The sequence below is a fragment of the Oncorhynchus keta genome, chromosome 9 (assembly GCF_023373465.1).
Source record: "Oncorhynchus keta strain PuntledgeMale-10-30-2019 chromosome 9, Oket_V2, whole genome shotgun sequence".
Taxonomy (NCBI): Eukaryota; Metazoa; Chordata; class Actinopteri; order Salmoniformes; family Salmonidae; genus Oncorhynchus; species Oncorhynchus keta.
This window is the reverse complement of record NC_068429.1, coordinates 8,157,494-8,165,220: the sequence shown is the minus strand read 5'-3', so window position 1 is coordinate 8,165,220 and position 7,727 is coordinate 8,157,494.

Genomic DNA, 7,727 nt, shown 5'->3' with positions numbered 1-7,727 from the left:
TTGTTTATCACTGTCCATGTGTGTAGCCAGTTGATGTGATAACCATCCTGTCGGTTGACAGAAATAGGTTCCCCCAAAACCTTTGTTTATCACTGTCCATGTGTGTAGCCAGTTGATGTGATAACCATCCTGTCGGTTGACAGAAATAGGTTCCCCCAAAACCTTTGTTTATCACTGTCCATGTGTGTAGCCAGTTGATATGATAACCATCCTGTCGGTTGACAGAAATAGGTTCCCCCAAAACCTTTGTTTATCACTGTCCATGTGTATAGCCAGTTGATGTGATAACCATCCTGTCGGTTGACAGAAATAGGTTCCCCCAAAACCTTTGTTTATCACTGTCCATGTGTATAGCCAGTTGATGTGATAACCATCCTGTCGGTTGACAGAAATAGGTTCCCCAAAACCTTTGTTTATCACTGTCCATGTGTGTAGCCAGTTGATGTGATAACCATCCTGTCGGTTGACAGAAATAGGTTCCCCCAAAACCTTTGTTTATCACTGTCCATGTGTGTAGCCAGTTGATGTGATAACCATCCTGTCGGTTGACAGAAATAGGTTCCCCCAAAACCTTTGTTTATCACTGTCCATGTGTATAGCCAGTTGATATGATAACCATCCTGTCGGTTGACAGAAATACTTTCCCCAAAACCTTTGTTTATCACTGTCCATGTGTGTAGCCAGTTGATGTGATAACCATCCTGTCGGTTGACAGAAATAGGTTCCCCAAAACCTTTGTTTATCACTGTCCATGTGTGTAGCCAGTTGATGTGATAACCATCCTGTCGGTTGACAGAAATAGGTTCCCCCAAAACCTTTGTTTATCACTGTCCATGTGTATAGCCAGTTGATGTGATAACCATCCTGTCGGTTGACAGAAATAGGTTCCCCCAAAACCTTTGTTTATCACTGTCCATGTGTATAGCCAGTTGATGTGATAACCATCCTGTCGGTTGACAGAAATAGGTTCCCCCAAAACCTTTGTTTATCACTGTCCATGTGTGTAGCCAGTTGATGTGATAACCATCCTGTCGGTTGACAGAAATAGGTTCCCCCAAAACCTTTGCTTATCACTGTCCATGTGTGTAGCCAGTTGATGTGATAACCATCCTGTCGGTTGACAGAAATAGGTTCCCCCAAAACCTTTGTTTATCACTGTCCATGTGTGTAGCCAGTTGATGTGATAACCATCCTGTCGGTTGACAGAAATAGGTTCCCCCAAAACCTTTGTTTATCACTGTCCATGTGTATAGCCAGTTGATATGATAACCATCCTGTCGGTTGACAGAAATACTTTCCCCCAAAACCTTCTCAATAAAATGTTAACTGCAAAGTAGTCTTACCTGGCAGAAGTATATCATGAGCAAGTATATCATTTGTATATGTCACGTGTGCGTCCTCTGGCGCACACCTGTCACCATCGTTACGCGCACCTGTGCGTCGTCAGACTCACCTGGACTCCCTGATTACTTTCCCTATATATGTCACTCCCTTTGGTTCCTTCCCAAGGCGTCATTGTTTCATTTCTGTGTGCTGTTAGTGGTCTTGTTCCGTATTATGTTGTGTTTAGTTATTAAAACACTCCCTCCCTCCCTGAACTTGCTTCCCGACTCTCAGCGCATATCGTTACAGTATCTATTATTTGTACACTCTGCCATTTGTGGGCCGTCATTGTAAATAAAATAATAAATATAAAATAATTTGTTCCTAGTTTGCTAATTTTCCTAATTTGTTCCTAACTGACCGGCACATTAGACAGCACCTTACTCTCTCTGCTAGATATGCAATTAAAGGGAATTACACTCAAATCAAAATGTGTTCGTTTTCTACAAGACCTATAAAAAAAAAAGGTATTCTGGTGTGATTGAAGCATTTACATGGACTCCGAACAGCCAATGTTTCTCTATGAACGACTGTCAATTTCAGAGTGAAAAACAAATCTAAAACCAGAAAAAATGATTTGGGAAAATATAAATTATATTGACAGAACATAGTGTACTACTTTCTCTTGTACACACTAAGGACCTGAGGAAGAGTTGCAGGGAGAGAAGAAGAATGTGCCTATTTGAAGCTGGCTCACGCTAGAAAAGGTTGGAGACCCCTGGCTTAGGCAAACACATTCATTTTTTTATTGTGTCAGTGAGATTTCAAACAATATGCTCTTCTGCTCTCCATCTATGGAACTCGTCCACTTCGCCACCAGGATGGAGTTAGCATGCCATATTCTTTTTTGTTTTAACTAACACAAAGCGGTTTATTTCAGCCTATTCAAACAGACCCCATTTCAAAGCACACATTAAGATCAAGCGTGACCAATAACACACTTAACAAGATAGAGGACATAGAGTGTTTTGTTGATGTTGACAACGGAATGTATATGTTATAAAATAACATTCTTAGAATGTTCTTTGAACATTATACTGTTTTTTTTGTGTTTCTTTTTATGGAAAGTTGTCTTTAATTTTTCCGAGAACATGAATTTAAATATAACCATGAGGAAACATGTAGAAAACATTATGTTGAAGTACTGAAATTCCCACAGAAGAACGTTGCTTCTTAACGTTCTCTGACCAATAAGTCATTACTTTAAATAGAACAAATAACGAAACGTTATAGGAATGTTGTATGTAAAATAACCATAGGACAGCCACACTCTCGCCAAGCTCTGAGAAATATATGGTTCTCAGAACATTATGTGCTAGCTGGGTATAGTCTTGCAATTATTACTCTATTGGTAGACTAAACTACAAATGATAGAATAGCTCCATCATCATCATACCTGTGTGTGTGTGTGTTTTGGTCTAATGCATTGCATTGGTGTTGTCGGTTTGTGTTTTTCATTCAACCAACCAGTCAGTCAGCCAAGCAAGCAACCAATCAGTCAGCCAAGCAAGCAACCAATCAGCCAGCCAAGCAAACAAATAACCATTTTTAAGTTTGTTCTACCTTAGCTCAATATATATGTTACTTCTTAGTCCAAGGATATTACATGTTCTGTTTAATGGGTGAACTGGCTCTGGAAGACAAAACAGCCAAATATTCTATCTAAACATGAATCAATTCTCAATTGCGGTATGGTTCTAGAAACATAAATCCCTTTACTTTCATATCACATCAAAATCTGCTGAACAGTAATATAAATGCAACAATTTCAAAGATTTTTACTGAGTTACAGATCAACTGACATAAGTTAATTAGGCCTTAATATATGGATTCCACATGACTGGTTAGGGGTGCAGTCATGGGGCCTGGGAGGGCATAGGCCCACCCACTTGGCATCCAGGCCCAACCACTAGGGAGCCAGGCCCAGCCAATCAGAATTTGTTTTTCCCCACAAAAGGGCTTTATTAAAGACAGAAATACTCTTCAGCACCGCTCTTTGGATGATCCCGCAGGTGAAGAAGCCAGATGTGGAGGTCCTGGGCTGGCAGGTTTACACGTGGTCTGTGTTTGGGAGGCCTGTTGGATGTACTGTCAAATTCTCTAAAACGACAATGGAGTCAGCTTATGGTAGAGAAATGAAAATGAAATTCTCTGGTAGACATTCCTGCAGTCAGCATGCCAATTGAACTCTTCCCTCAAAACTTGAGACGTCTGTGACATTGCGTCATGAGACAAAACTGCACATTTTAAAGTGGTCTTTTATTGTCCCCAGCACAAGGTGCACCTGTGTAATGATCATGCTGTTTAATCAGCTTCTTGATATGCCACACCTGTCAGGTGGATAGATTATCTTGGCAAAGGAGAAATGCTCACAAACAGGGATGTAAGCAAATTTGTGCACAACATTTTAGAGAAATAAGCTTTTTGTGAATATGGAACATTTTCTGTGATATTCCATTTCCAGCCAATGAAACATGGGACCAACACTTGTTTGTGTTGCATTAATACTTTGTTAGGTAGCAGTAGTTGCAGGCAACAGTATTTCAGTGACAAAACATTTGTGATGTGAATCTACCGTTTACACACAGGTGTTCGGAGACGCAGATTAGACGCTAATTAGCACAGGTAGTCCCTTCTGTCTTCCGTAAACAAGCGTTGTAAGATTAAATCAAAAATCAAATCAAATCAAATGTATTTGTCACACACACATGGTTAGCAGATTTTAATGCGAGTGTAGCGAAATGCTTGTACTTCTAGTTCCGACAATGCAGTAATAACCAACGAGTAATCTAACCTAACAATTCCAAAACTACTACCTTATACACACAAGTGTAAAGGGATAAAGAATATGTACATAAAGATATATGAATGAGTGATGGTACAGAGCGGCAAAGGCAAGATGCAGTAGATGGTATCGAGTACATTATATACATAAACATATGAGATGAATAATGTAGGGTATGTAAACAAAGTGGCTAGTGATACATGTATTACATAAAGATGCAGTAGATGATATAGAGTACAGTATATACATATACATATGAGATGAGTAATGTAGGGTATATTAAGTAGCATTGTTTAAAGTGATGAATATAAGGCCGTGTGGGAACCCTAACCCTATGAATCAAATCAAATGTAATTGGTTACATACGCATATTTAGCGATGTTATTGCAGGTGTAGCGAAATGCTTGTGTTCCTATCTCCAACAGTGCAGTAGAATCTAAAAATACACTACAATACACTCATCTAAATGTAAAATAATGGAATTAAGAAATATATAAATGTCAGGACGAGCAATGTCAGAGTGGAATTGACTAAAATACAGTAGAATAGAATACAGTATATACATATGAGATGAGTAAAGCAATATGTAAACATTATTAAAGTGACTAGTGTTCCATAATTAAAGTGACCAGTGATTCCGTGTCCATGTCTATAGGGCAGCAGCCTCTAAAGTGCAGGGCTGAGTAACCGGGTGCTAGCCGGCTATTTAACAGTCTGATGGCCTTGAGATAAAAGCTGTTTTTCAGTCTCTCTGTCCCAACTTTGATGTACCTGTACTGACCTCGCCTTCTGGATGAGAACAGGGTGAACAGGCACTGGCTCGGGGTGGTTGATGTCCTTGATTATCTTTTTTGTCCTTCCTCGCTGATATGAAAGAAAAGGTACCACAGGTGATGCATGTTGATGTTGAGATCGAGCGTCGCGGCTCTTAACAAAAGGCTGGGTTATGGATGTAACCTTGGTTTTAATGGGTCGCCAAACAACCTACGGGAACTCCTTCCCCTTCACAAGATGTGATGGAGATGCTTAATATCAAAGATGTTCACAGTCACGCCACACACTTACTGTACCCATGTCACCTGTCACTATAAAAGGCCGTGTGGAGTGACATACTGTCTATTACTTCACTCGAACCCCACGGAGGTGGAAGAACAACATGAAAGCTTGGCGACTTGTTACTCTTCTCAGAGAACTGAGGTTACATCCGTAACCCGACGTTCTCTTTCGTTCTCGAAACCAAACGACCTATCAGAGGCTGTGTGAAAGAGGTCGTTCGGACAACCGAGTAGGATAACTCACCATTTAAATTAAACACAGATGAATCTCTGGGACGTCCTTGTATCCACCACAGGATGTAACGGAATATAATTACCCCAAGAGAGTAACACAAAATTAACACAACATTTCAACTGTGGTATGTATACACACGGCAAGCTGAAAGCTAGAACTTACAACACGAGGTGCAACAGCACCAAGAGTGGAAAGCCTTTGTATAGAACATCCAATCTCACTGATGGTTGATAAGTAAGTAAGTACAAGGTTCACGGTACGCTTACTTATCTGAGTTGAGAGAGTGTGCCGGAACCACAGATCCCACTGATGGTGTGAACATAACATTGAGTCTGTAGTACCTCATGAAAGTCATGGGTGTTGCCCAACTTGCAGCAGCACAGATAGAGTCTAGGGGAGGCCCCTCTGAACGAGGCCATGTGGAGTTGTTCTACCTGCTGCAGCGTATTCATTTTGACTCTGCGTTGGTAATCCAATGTGCCGGTCTCGGCTTCGAGACAGCGCCCCCTTTTGATGTTATCCCCACGAAAGCTGTTCTGTTTGACAAACAGTTCTTGTTGCAGCAACGTAGGCACTCGACACCCTAACCGGGCAAGGTGTATGCAACTCAAGACTTTCCTGTGAGGAGTGGGGAGGCAAGTGTAATGTTGCTCTGATTAAGGGCTGGTTAGCATGTGATGATGAAAACACCTTAGGTCGAAGGGTAGAACGCAAAACAAAAAAAAACATGTTTTTAAAAAGTAATCTTGTAATGTAAAACACGTTAAAAAATATATATATTTAACCTTTATTTAACCAGGCAAGTCAATTAAGAACAAATTCATATTTTCAATGACAGCCTAGGAACAGTCATTCTGCCTGTTCAGGGGCAGAATGACAGATTTGTACCTTGTCAGCTCAGGGGTTGGAACTTGCAAACTTCCGTTACTAGTCCAACGCTCTAACCACTAGACTACCCTGCCGCCCCTCCACTCTAACTACTAGGCTACCCTGCCGCCCCTCCACTCTAACTACTAGGCTACCCTGCCGCCCCTCCACTCTAACTACTAGGCTACCCTGCCGCCCCTCCACTCTAACTACTAGGCTACCCTGCCGCCCCTCCACTCTAACTACTAGGCTACCCTGCCGCCCCTCCACTCTAACTACTAGGCTACCCTGCCGCCCCTCCACTCTAACTACTAGGCTACCCTGCCGCCCCTCCACTCTAACTACTAGGCTACCCTGCCGCCCCTCCACTCTAACTACTAGGCTACCCTGCCGCCCCTCCACTCTAACTACTAGGCTACCCTGCGGCCCCTCCACTCTAACTACTAGGCTTCCCTGCCGCCCCTCCACTCTAACTACTAGGCTACCCTGCCTGCCGCCCCTCCACTCTAACTACTAGGCTACCCTGCCGCCCCTCCACTCTAACTACTAGGCTACCCTGCCGCCCCTCCACTCTAACTACTAGGCTACCCTGCCGCCCCTCCACTCTAACTACTAGGCTACCCTGCCGCCCCTCCACTCTAACTACTAGGCTACCCTGCCGCCCCTCCACTCTAACTACTAATATATAATAATAATAATAATAATATATGCCATTTAGCTGACGCTTTTATCCAAAGCGACTTACAGTCATGTGTGCATACATTCTACGTATGGGTGGTCCCGGGAAACGAACCCACTACCCTGGCGTTACAAGCGCCATGCTCTACCAACTGAGCCACAGAAGGACCACTAGGTCCTAGGCTACCCTGCCTGCCGCCCCTCCACTCTAACTACTAGGCTACCCTGCCGCCCCTCCACTCTAACTACTAGGCTACCCTGCCGCCCCGACATGAGTGAAGAAAAGACAGTATGTCACGCCACACTGCCTTTTATAGACAGGTTGGTTGTTTAGCAACAACCGACACGTGCAACTATGGGGCAAAACAGATGGATGGCATAGAATGTTGACAACATGTAAACTTGTTGTCTCTCAAATACATTGTTACAGTTGTTGGTTAAAAATCAAATTACATGTTATTTGTCACATACACATGGTTAGCAGATGTTAATGCGAGTGTAGCGAAATGCTTTAGCTAACTAGCTAGGGATTTTTTGCATGTTAGCATTGACATGAAATCCGTCAAAACACCTCATAACAAGAAATGGTATCAAGAACAAGATTAAACTAGCTGAAATGAGTCACTTACGATTCCCCACATAGCAGTTTCTTATCATTGTTGGTAGCTATCTTGCCATCCAGAACCATGGCAGTTTCTTATCATTGTTGGTAGTTATCTGGCCA